The following is a 12,947-nucleotide window of genomic DNA, read 5'->3' as shown; positions in this document are numbered from 1 at the left end:
ATCAATAAATGAATTTAAATAGAAAAACTAAAAAAATTAAAAAATCCCCCCCCAAAAATTTTGACGGCGCAACTTACGCCATAATCTCCCTCTGTGGGCACCCCTGTTTACTGAAAAAAATGATGAACCAAGCCAACTCAATGAGACTGCGCAAAAAAAATCCGCCAACGCACTGAATCTAACCGCCAAGTTTGGACTTGATATGCCAAACAGTTTTTGAGAAATTGAAATTTCTTTTCAACGCGTTAACTACTGGTCACCCTGTAAATATCTCATAAATAATTGTAGATTTAAAAAAGTATTCACAAAAATGTTCCAAAGTCGAAACTCAAATAAAGTTCATTTCACGAAACTCTCTCAGATGCATCCAAATTGCTTTAGGATTGAACGGCATGGTCAATGTTCGATACAGGCATGAAATATTTTCAACTAAATATTTTTCTCAAACTAATGTATCGAACAATCACGGCGATCATTTTCAGAGAGAATTTAGACAAAGTACCAGGAAAAAACGGTCAGGCCACCAATGTTAATGAAGGAGCATCGCGTTTGATTTGCGTTGTGAATAACTCAAAGTTAAGGTGCTAGATCCTGCCATTCCAAAGTCACGTTTAATTCATAAATACGCAATTTTCAGTTAGTTTATTGCATCTTAGATGATTTTACAATGATGTGAAGAGAGTGTAGCAGACTTACTTGGTGGTGGATCACTCATCTTTTATCTTTTCACTCTTGCTTCTGGGTCATTCCACGAAAATGTCAACCTGTAGGCCAAAATTTCAAACTCAATCAATTATTAGTGGTTATACATTATTATAAAAATAACATTTTGAATTTTCGAATCTGATAACTGTCTTTTCAAGATGGATGCCTTGCACAGAACAATTGCTGCTTAAAGATAATGACAATGAACATTGAACAATCAAGCTTCAAAGTTGCATAGAACATAGAAGCACTTTAATGAAAGTAGCATAAGCAAATGTAAAGCGTCTATAAACAGCCTGTTCATATCCAGGGCCCTACCGAAAACTAAATTGCCAACTAAGCCATGGTCTAAGGTTTCCAAGTTTTAGCCTCTACCCCCCCCCCACACACACATACACACGATGGTTCATTTTTTAACAAACAGAATTATTAAATCTAAGATTTTCTCTTTTATTTCTTTCCCTATTCTTTCGTTTACTTGCGGGGGGAGGGGGCAATTTGAGCCCCGACAAATATTTTGAGCGAGTAGTTGCGAGCATCGCAGCACACCTGAAATCATCATTTCTGGTTCCCCATGAATATTCGTATTCATAAAGTTTGGCTGTAGAGGATCCTCAAAAAGTATTTGCCTTAGGACCTAGTGCCCTCCAATCTCTGTTCATTTGTAAATCTTTTGACTGCATCAAATAAAAAATGTCCAAAAATTTCCGAAGCAGCTACAGGTTGAAGTTTATGTTTCGTTTATGTCATGGGTCATTTAACTAAAAACGTTACTTTTGAACGCAAATATTTTTGAATTTCACAACCTTTTGTTTTCTTTTTTTTTTTTTTTTCATTCTTTCATAAGTTATATATTCATGAGTTATTCTTTCATAGTGTTACCAACTAGAAGTAACCATAAACAATGGCCCAGCTAATTTCCAATTATTTTACTCATAAATAAAAAAAGTTAAAAAATGCCTTGTTCACGGAAATAAACTTAAAAACTTTTAATATTTAAAAATTGAGACCAATTTTATATTAAAGTAGTAATTCTGTTAATTGTGCAAATAATCAGCTATTTTAATGATTGGTGAGAACATAATATTAAGCTCTCTTAATTAAAGTACGGCTTAGTTAGTAGTTTCAAATGTATGTTAAAAAATAGTATTTAGTAAATTTGAGAATATACTGGCAATTTATAATTCTGGTAGAATGCCTATTATTGATGTATTTCCCCTCCATCATTTATTTTCACCTCAGAAATAATGACATTGATAAGGGGTCCGTCACGGAGGTGAGATTCACAGACGTGAGGAATTTTCCATTAATATAGGCCTAATAGATACATTTTCCAGGGAAATTTTTTCTTCATTGCTACAATCTGCACATGTTAAGCATATGAAAACATGTTCACTTCTTTTTTTACATTAATTTACATCCCTGAAATTCAAGTTCTCGGAGGTGAGAAGTCAGAATATCCACACTAAGTTTTTCAAGCAAAATCTATCTTCTTGTTTTTCGACAAAAATCTCACAACTTCAACTATGGCTGAAAATAAATTCGGGGGCTCTCTTGTAGCATGGAAAATAAAATTTTATGTCATTACTGCCACGCGTTAATGAGGAATGGCATTTTGTGTTTAGGTAACGGAGGTTTAGGTAACGGTTATTGTGTGACATGACTCCTTGTCCTACTTAAACCAACAAAAACATAATATTAAAAAATTAAATATGCTTAAACAATTACTGTTTGAGACACTTGTGAAAGGAATAATCAGTAAATAAGTATATGCTTTTAATTAAACAAGTTATTAAACAAAATAAACAGTCATACAATGTGTGTGACATGCCACGGAAGTAAGACTTCACATGTTGTGAACCAAAAATATACTAAAATAAAAATTATTATTAAAATTTTTTTGGCAGGTTTAAATAGATATATTTTTGATGAAATTAAAAAGCATTGTTAAATGAATTGTTCCTTAAAATTTTTTCTATAAAAGACGAGTGACAGAAAAGTTACGCTTTTTGAAATATGGCCCTTAGAGTACCTTTACCATTATTTGCACCTCAGTATAGAATATTTTGTTAATTTCATGCAATATAATGCATGCAATAGCTTGTGTGAGCTGTGGCTTTTTGGCTCTCAAGTCTCATTAAACTGCTTGAAACAGAGTCGTGTATAAGGAGGGGGAGGGGGGAGGGGCTAAACCTCTCCCAATTGGAAAAAAATTAATAAAACGTTAAATGAAGAAAAGCGCACATTTGACTTAAAATTAACTTTAATGTTTAAATTGCGTGCAGGTTTTTTTTTTTTTTAATTATCTTTGAAGTTTCTCGGCAATTTACAAATCTCCACTCTTTATCGACTAAAATCATATTTTGGAAAAACTGATGGAGGAACAGAATGGGTTGTCAATACAAAGCATTCACTTCGTTTAATAGTGCTTCTTGAAAGAAGGTTATGATGATTTGAGCGTTTCACAAAAAGAGAGTATCTATGAAGATGCGTAATATAATTGCGTTTGGTAATGTAATTTGCATCTGCAACGAACCCTTTCCTATTTTGTTTCCTACGCATTATCTTAGAATAACAAATCTTAAAACATATGTCCTAAAAAAAATTTGTGGATTTTTTTACTACTTGTTGTAAAACACCGCACAGTAAACAGTCAATACGGTTTGAATCTAAACAAGCAGTAGAATAAATAAATCTTGAGATAACTAGTGCAGCCAGAATTTACCTTCTGGGAGGCGAGGTTCATAACGATCCTGACAATATATAATAGAATTGTTAATAACTAAGGCTTCTGGGAATTTGGAACATCCCCCTCCCCCCCGCTGACGGCGACACCCCTCACTCTGACCATTAAACAGAAATTAATTATTTCGCACACCGTTGTTTTCCTGACAATGCAGGTAAAATTTAAAAGATACATTGAATCCTGGGTGCGGGTCCGGGCCCTTCAAAGTTGCTATAGGTTTCACGTGTACAAGGGGTAAACATTTTGTGAGTTATCATTTTTTATAAGTTGTTAGTTTAAATAACACTTCTTTTATACCTAGAAAAATAACTTTGATTTTAATATGTGGAGATCAGAAATTTCTGCATGCTTGATGCTAAACCTCTCGTTCATCTAAATGTTACACATAAACAGAGCAAGTTACATCGCGTGCGGGAGAAAGTATACAAAAACTTCCCATGCTCGAAAACTGTTTTATTTAATTCAGACTGCTTGTAAAACAAACGTATAATATACGTCTAGCTGATTGTAGGTTTGAAAACCAGCCTATTTAAGACAACTTGAGTCAGACTCCACATAATTGTTATAACATCTAGAGGTTAATAATTCATTTATTGTGCGTTTCTTTCCATGAATAACTTCGTACTTTCAAGTCTAGTACAAACTAACTAAATTATGGTCAGTAGCACTAGAGAAAACGGACACATCTCGTAGAACCGCCAATTAGGAGGTATAATAAAAACGTCCTAAATCGCTGTTTTATTGTTTTCTTTTGTGATGTATGGCAAAAGATTTTTATTGCATTATTTTTATAACTTTTCTTCGTCAACAGTATTAGTGTTTCTTTCCATGTCTGTGCCGCAAGAAATTATATTATTGTTATACCATCTAATAAATCGTTTTCAGGTGAGGTTTTTTTTTTATGATACAGGGTGAGTCTCTCTTGGGCAAAACTTTAAGGGACGTTGGAGGGGAGGATTAGGAGCAAGAACATATAGTCGCAAACGTGATGCTGACGCGCTACATGCATACAAAGTCAGAAACTGATGGATGCAAAACAGGTCACACATTTATAACACAAAGACGATTTTACACAACATTTGAATTTTTAAGAAAGGTTTAAAGTGGTTGTTGAAATTTGCGGCCTGCAGTTTTAATACATACGTTGCAATGATAAAGCACTTACTGTCCCAATAACGAGCCATTTTTGACAAATTTTCATCGATCGCTGCGCCTTTATTGCGACGCATGTATTACAGCTGCGGCAGGCCAAAATTTTTAACAACTGCTCTAAACTTTTCTTACAAACTGAAGTATTGAGTAAAATCGCCTTTGTGTAATAAATTTGTAACCTGTTTTGCATCTTAGTTTCTGGTTTTGTGTGCATGTAGCGCGTTTTCAACCCTATTGCGGCTAACATTGCGTTAACATATGATTCTTGCATCCAATCCTCCCCTTCAACACGCATTAATGTTTTGCTCAAGAGTTTAGAGAGGCTCACCCTGTATTTAAAATTAGATACAGCCGATTCGTATCTAAATAATTTGGGATTAAAGCCGTACTCCAGATGTATTTTAGGAGAAAAAATCATTTGAATATTTGTTTCTCATTCTACGTATTTTTTTTTTTTTTTCACTAGGTTTCGTATATTCTGCTATATTTTTTTGATATTTTTTATCTATATTTCGGTTTCAAGTTAAAAACGACTTAGAGTTTAAATTGTTCATATAGTACTTAAATAAAAAATTCATGATAAAAAAGCGTTAAATACAATGTTCATTCAGTAAAAATATGTATTTAGTGATTTTTTTTCAGCGCTTAATGTATATTATGTATATACATGGAGTCCCAGAATGATTGGGAGAAGCTTTGAAGGATGTCAGAAGAGACGATAAGAAGCAAGAATCATGGGAACATAGTCGTAAACGCAAGGCTGACGCGCTACATGCACACAAAGCCAGAACTATTGGATGCGAAGTTCCTTACAAATTTATCACACAGACAATTTTACACATTATTTTGGATTTTAAGAAAAGTTTAAAGCAGTTGCTGAATTTTGCAGCTGCAGCTGTATTACATGCGTAGCAATGATAAAGTACTGACTCGTAAAAGCGAGTCACTATGATAAACTTTCATTAATCGATGAGTTCATTGAAACAACTGCTTCAAATCTTTCTTAAAAACTAAAATGATGTGTACAATCGTCTTTGTGTAATGAATTTATGACTTGTTTCGAATCCTTTAATTTCTGGCTTAGCATGTCAGCATTGCGTTTGCGACCATATGTCCCTATATGATTCTTGCTTCTTATCCCCTCTGACACTCACACTCACACCGCTTAAAGTTTGCCCCAATCATTTTGGGACACCCTATAATATATAGTCAAAGTCGTTGTAATTTTATATACCCAAATATATAATCACTTAAGCAATAAAGTATGGTAAAAGTTAGAAGTTTAAATAAGGGTCAATCCATACAGATTCGACGGATGGGTGCGCGCGACCATTTTTAATTTTTTTGAAACTCATATCCCTAAAAGCTGCGTATGAATGATGTTTAAAACCACTTTTATTTTTTTCTCTAAACTGGACCTTTGATTTTTTAGAGGTCTTCAAAAGTGAATTTCGTAGTCGAAAATGGGACTTTTAGACCTTTACATTTTGGCCAAAATAATTAAAATATTTATTTTTATGCTTACAATATGTTTTTTCAGTTTAATATATTATATAGAGCACAATGTACGTATTTTAAAAAAGTGCTATAAAGTTTTCACAATTTTAATTTTTGTTTTAGTGTGTGAATAATCTAGCAAAATTGCTCAATTTCAAAGACCTGAATCTTTTTAAAAAACCAAATACGCAAAACAATATATATAACATGTATAGTACTTGAATGGAATATTCAATTGGCCAAGAAATTTTATTTTTAATTAAATCCCCTTTTTGTTTACAGGGGCCTAAAATGTCATTTTTATCATTTTTCCGGTTTTTGAGGGGTTGTAATCTTTAAAAGGTACACAAACACACAGCAACAGTTACATATTCTTACTAGCATAGTTCCAGTGATTAGTTTTTGTCGTATTTCCCCTACGCGAGTTATCTCCCTTTGAAATGAGTAAAATTTTTACATTTGACCTTGAACTTTAACCTGTTGCCATTGTTTTAATTAAGTTACAGCCACGTAACTCAGCATGTATGACTATCATCTTATGCACTTTAACATCAAAGCGTAAAATTAACTGCCATAAATGTAATTCAAACAGATTTTAGCCAAAATGTAAAGGTCTAAAGGTCCCATTTTTTAACTACGAAAATTACACTTCCTGACCTCTAAAACATTAAAGATCCAGTTTAGAGAAAAAATAAAAGTGGTTTCAAACATATTTCATATGCAGCTTTTGGGAATATGAGTTTCAGAAAAATTAAAAATGATCGAGCGCACCCATCCGTCGAACCTGTATGGATTGACCCATCAGCATAAAATAATAATATTTTTCTTCAACCGAATCCTATGTCTAAACAAATGAAAGCTGCATGTTTCGCTTCATCGTCACTATGCAAGTTTCAGTTTCACAAAGAAACTGAACTCTGTTGATATTTTAATACAAAAATATAGCTTGCCATGATATGAATGTGTCAGTTTCACAAAAAAACTGAACTCTGTTGATATTTTTATACAAAAATATAGCTTGCCATGATATGCAAGTTTCAGTTTCACAAAGAAACTGAACTCTGTTGATATTTTAATACAAAAATATAGCTTGCCATGATATGAATGTTTCAGTTTCACAAAAAAACTGAACTCTGTTGATATTTTTATACAAAAATATAGCTTGCCATGATATGCAAGTTTCAGTTTCACAAAGAAACTGAACTCAGTTGATATTTTAATACAAAAATATAGCTTGCCATGATATGAATGTGAATAACGTAATTAGGAAAACTTGATCTGATTTTTCTTCTCTCACGGTTGCTCATCTCCTTCATAGTTACCAGAAAATGTGGCTATAGAATATTTCAGTTGGGATTCTAAAAATATTTTTGCTTAACTTTGGATAAAGCGATGAAAACAGTAAGTACGGTAAAAAAAAAAAAAAGCATTTATAATTTTCTGGAATTAGAAATAATGCCTGTTGAGCTTAAGGGGGCATAAATGAAATTTCAAAATTGCGATCACCAGAATTCAAAATTTTACTTTGTTGGACTCACGGATATAGAAATGACAGTTCATAACCTGGAACAAAATGTCTAGGAACATTATATGGTAGTAATAACTTACGTCTTTTTTCGGAAATTTTAATGCCTTTTATAAAATCACTAAAATTATGTGGACGGTAATCAAATCCGTGATTTTCAAATTTTTTCCAGAATGGGTAAAGAACATTCATTCAATATATATGGTATAAAAAAGAGCATACACGCACATGTACGAGTACATAATGTTTCTCAAAGTTAGGAAGGAAATTTCTTTTTCTTGATGTTGTCATTAAATGATGGACCTGATTATAACAAAAGACCCTTTAACGTTTTTGTATTTTTGCACCTAAGCTGTTTTAAATTTGCTTTTTATAAAAATTAATATTTTTCTCAAAAAAAAAAAAAAAAGTTTTCATGTAATTATTCGGAATTAAAAAAGAAAAAAAAAAACTGTTGGTGATTTACCGTGCAAACAATAGAAATTTTTCATAGTCTCAGTAATTTGCAGATTATAATTCTTATTATTCAGTAGCAATAGTAGTAGAAGATTCCTATTTTTTAAATCTTGTAGTTATTTTATTTTATTTAATACATTTATTTCATCGCAATATATCTTTCTATAGCCCTAAAGAGAAAAAAAAAGTCCTAGACTGACATTTTAAATTTTCCAACCCCTTGAATATCTTCTCCTCACCCCTTCCAAACAACAGGGAAAATCCATTCTCTCCAACCCTAGGGAACCCTTTCTCAACCCCCCACCCATCTTTTCAAAACAGGCTCTTCTTACAAAACCAGCCAGGAAGGGCGAAAGAGAAAAATGCAGCAAGCAAAGAGAAAATAAACTCGTTTAACACTTTTCCGAAATGATGGCGTCCTCCTCTTTATAAATCAACTTATGATGATCCAGAAAGCTGTCGCATTATCTTCTCAATCGCTGTTGAGCAGTTGGTGGGAATAATACTGGTATTAGATTTAAAGGTGGACGGAGAAAAAAAACCCGTCGGATTTCGAATATTTAGGCCAGTGAAGTCATTATTACTCTGAATCCTTTTGTGTTCGAAAATAACTACAGACTGCGAGCTTCTGGAAGTAGATGGCATTGTTCCGTAATCATTATGACTCGTCAAAGATTTAGTGCTCTGTACTTTAGGGATGCTTTTTTCAAACTTGAAGTTTCCACTAAAAAGTCTTGTGTCCATGGGGCTCTTGTTGAATTCTCATGTCTGAATTTTACACTGCATTTTTTCCCCCTCCACATCTTCTAATTAAAAACTTTGACGCATCATTGGACGGGTTGGCAGTTTTAAAATGTATTCGATTTTTTTATTTATATAAATTTAGCTTATTAATTTAAATCATATTTAATTGATTTTAAAACGAGGTTCATGATGTTGATGCACTTTACCCTTTGTTTTCCCTTTTTTTTTTCATTTTATAGTTAGCGGGAGATTTTTGGCATTAGCATTAAGTTTAAATGACCCAACCTCTATTCAAATCGTAATACCTCTAAAAACCTATTAATAATGTCACAACTTTATTTTCTTTAGGAAAGAATCATAAGTATTTATATTTAAGTAGTCTTAGACGACAGGACGCAATTTTTAATATATTCATAGACTAATTATGATAAACTTACTTTCGTTTCAAAAACTAGTTATTGCTTTTTGCCTTTCATAATAAACATTTTAAACAGTTGTCGATCTGGAGTTTGTATATCAGGGGATGAGAAACTTTTTGCACTAAAATGCCCCATTAAATTTGGCAATTCGAAAAAGGTTGAACGTGCAAAATCTTAAAGCTGTTAATCTTAATAATGACACCATGTTCAAATAAACACTTCATAAGAAAACTGCTGCAAGTATATTTTATATTGTAACAAAAAAAAAATAATAATAATAATAAATAAATAAATAAAAACTCTAATTTATCATACTGACAATCTTACAGTTATAGTAATTGAGTATATATACGTAATTGAACACATTTAGGCAAATTAAAAATGACTTGTAACACCACTTAAAAACTCAAGAAAAAAAACCGCAAGCTCCACATCCCTGATTTAGACGAATCTTTCAATATATCGAAGTGATTTGGATAAAAGTTTCTCAGTTCATTTGTACCGTTATTACCTATCTATATTACTACGGATATCTAGTCGTTAAAATCATAAATAACATTTATTTAGCGTTCGGTTAATTAAGAAATTGGGGGGAAATTTCGACCTAAATAATGCGACTAATTTGGGACGAATGGAGTTTCTCTTTTCTCAAATAACAATACAGTAACTCCTCGTTACGTCACATCTCGTTATATCGCTCATTAGGATGCATCGCTCTTTTTCATTGTTTCCCAAGAATTGAAAAATAAGTAAAACTTTGCTCTAAATTTGAGAGAACGAAATTAAAAATATTGTATTTCTCAGGAAAAGTTGTTTCCTCCTTTTTTCAACAATGAACAAAACGGTTATGTTTTTCATTCATGTAAATTCATTGCAGTTAAGGCTGCAACAAAATTTCGTTAATAAAGAGTATTCATTAATTTTATTATGTAAAATGCATCTTTACTTAGCATGACCTAGGTTTTATCCCTTTTTCAGACACATCGTGCTTTTTTGTTGCCTCCTGACAGGCACGATATAATGATGGGTTACTGTATTTGTAACTTTGGTTCACCACTTTCTCAACTCCCTACTTTCCGTTGTTGCTACAGTATAGAATTTGCTTAGAACTTAGATCACCTCCCACAGGTTTTTCCTGCCTCGTTTGCGGTGTATTGGGGGTGAGTTGTTTGGGGGAAAAGGGAAGTTCCCTGCGGTCATAGCAACCTGTATTTCAAAGGTAATGAACACGGGAGCGTAGAAGCCCACACTGAGGACAAAGAACGGCATTGATCCTCATTTCGAAAATGCCTTTCTTCTTGCGACATGTTACCCTCAAAACTGAAATTACCATAAAGCTCCGAAAACATTTTAAAAACAAGGTAAAATAATTAAATTAAAGCAACCGATTAGTTTGGAAGTGCATTTTAAGAGGCAAATACGTCAGACTTAACTAAGAGAAAAATGCATATCAGATTTAATCATTATCCTTCCCATTCTACATGTTTACCTTTTTTAAAACACTTTGCATGCGCACTTGTTCTAAGTAAAAACACTAAGGAACAAAGGTGTTAGCAGATAATGCAAAAAGTATTTTTCTTTGCAAGTAATAGTGAGAAAAAAAAAACCTAACAGCTAAAAGTTTCGTGTGCTGTTCCAAACCAAAACCTATAGAGAGAAAAAAGTTAAAAATTTATTTAAAAGAAATTTAGCACCACAACTAAGCAAAGAAACAATATATGAACATCTAGATGTCAAAGCATCAAAAAATAAAATAAAACAAAAAGTTTGTCCAGAACTGAATCTATCAACTTTCCCACACATCAACTTCGACTTTGTTTCATCAGCAGTGTTTCACCTCTGATTGGCTTATTAGGCTCCAAATTACATTATGTGCGTATACCTTTTTAAGTCAAAAATCTTTTTTTCGAAAGCTTTTTCATGTCTTTTATCTGATAAAAGAAAAATTAATATAGAAATAATATTATCTCACACTATAAGGTAGCATGTTTTAGGGAATTCCAAATGATGTTTTTTAACCAGCGCCTGATTACTGAATAGGCCAACGAAGCCGTGGCCTAGGGTCCCACTTTTTAGGGGCCTACAAATGGCTAAAATTGTTTTCGCAAATGACTAAAATTGTAACCTTTGACCACCGGGGCCCGGGGAGTCTCGAAAAAGGGGTTTGGCCTAAGGCTTCCCAATATGTTAAATGGACCCTGTTTTTAACAAGAATATTTTGTAGTCAAGCACGTTTTCTATTCAATTTATAAAAGTACAATGGCAACATAAACAAATTGTTCAAATGAGTTTAAAAAAATATTTCCCCAAGCAATTGAAATATGAATATGTGAAGCAAAGTAATTTGAAGTAAGAACGTTTTTTATGCAATACTTTAACAAAGGCACCCTAATTTAGTCGGATACTATTGATCACACATAGCCCCCCTAATTTAGTCGGATCTAGCCCCCTCGGCCAAGATTTTTTCTGTTTTTTAATTATTGGCAAGCTAATGATAACACCAACGAGAATAATAACAGAATGATTCTTACAAATTTTATTTGACAATAAATATATTTTATGAAGCCTCTTTATTGTCACTAAAACGAAAAAAAAAAAATTAGAATGACAATTAATACTCGCAGTTACAGTAATCATTTATGTTCACTGAGTTAAATAGACTGGAGTGACATCGTAAATATAAATTATATTAATATGAGTATGCAACTTGGCGAGTATGCAAGTCTAACGAAAAATCGAAACTGAAACTGACTCCCCCCCCCCCCAAAGGATCGTTTCGCGCGCTTCTTCCATTTAGATTGTAATAGTAAAATAACTTAAGATTGCACCACAATTTAGTGATGTATTAACTTAATTATTTCAATGGGGGGGGGGGGGGGTCAATTTTATTTCAATCAACGTATTCTTTACAAAAATTCCGTTTACATATAGTATAAAAGAAAATAAATTACAGCTACATCAACATCAGTATGTTCTGCCTTGTCAATTCGAAACACTCTGATTGAAGTGATGGTAGTAAAGGCTGTAACAACAGCCTGACTAGCTCCACCACTGAGAAAGAAAATATATTTAGCACCAGTTTATAACGCAAGATAATAACGAAATAATCATCCACAGCACTCATAAATTCATACAAATAATTAAAAAAGTATGCGAAAATTTATATCACAATCAATGTACCCTTTAAAAATATACTGCTTCATATAAATTCATTTGAAACAAATTTCTACTATTTATGCATTTGAAACAGTTAGGTTGGGAGTTCCATAATCTTGGTCCATAAGAGTTAATGTCATTAAATAACAGAAATTTTGTTTTAAATTTTGTTTTTGCTCTAACAGGTAAATATTTTTATGGTTTCTAGTGGGGTAATCATGAATCATTATGGGATGTATACATATGTAAGTTCTATATTTCATGATAAAAATTTAACTTTTTTGTGTTCAAAAAAAAAAAAAAAAAAAGAAAAAAAAAATGTTGCTTTACCTAACCTGCTTTTCTTGCAAATAAGTAAGAAACTTGGTGGGGGGGGGGGAGCAAAGACAGTTACATTTTTCGTAAACACATCTTCAAAAGGAAAAATAAAGCAAAATTATAAATCATCCTAAACTTTTAAGAAAGATTACAAAATCAAAAAAAGAAAGAAAGAATGCGATCAACATGGCGAAAATGCGCACCTGTCTCCCAGCTATAGTCCCCTTAC

The sequence above is a fragment of the Uloborus diversus genome, chromosome 10 (assembly GCF_026930045.1).
Source record: "Uloborus diversus isolate 005 chromosome 10, Udiv.v.3.1, whole genome shotgun sequence".
NCBI lineage: Eukaryota > Metazoa > Arthropoda > Arachnida > Araneae > Uloboridae > Uloborus > Uloborus diversus.
This window is presented reverse-complemented; position numbering follows the sequence as displayed.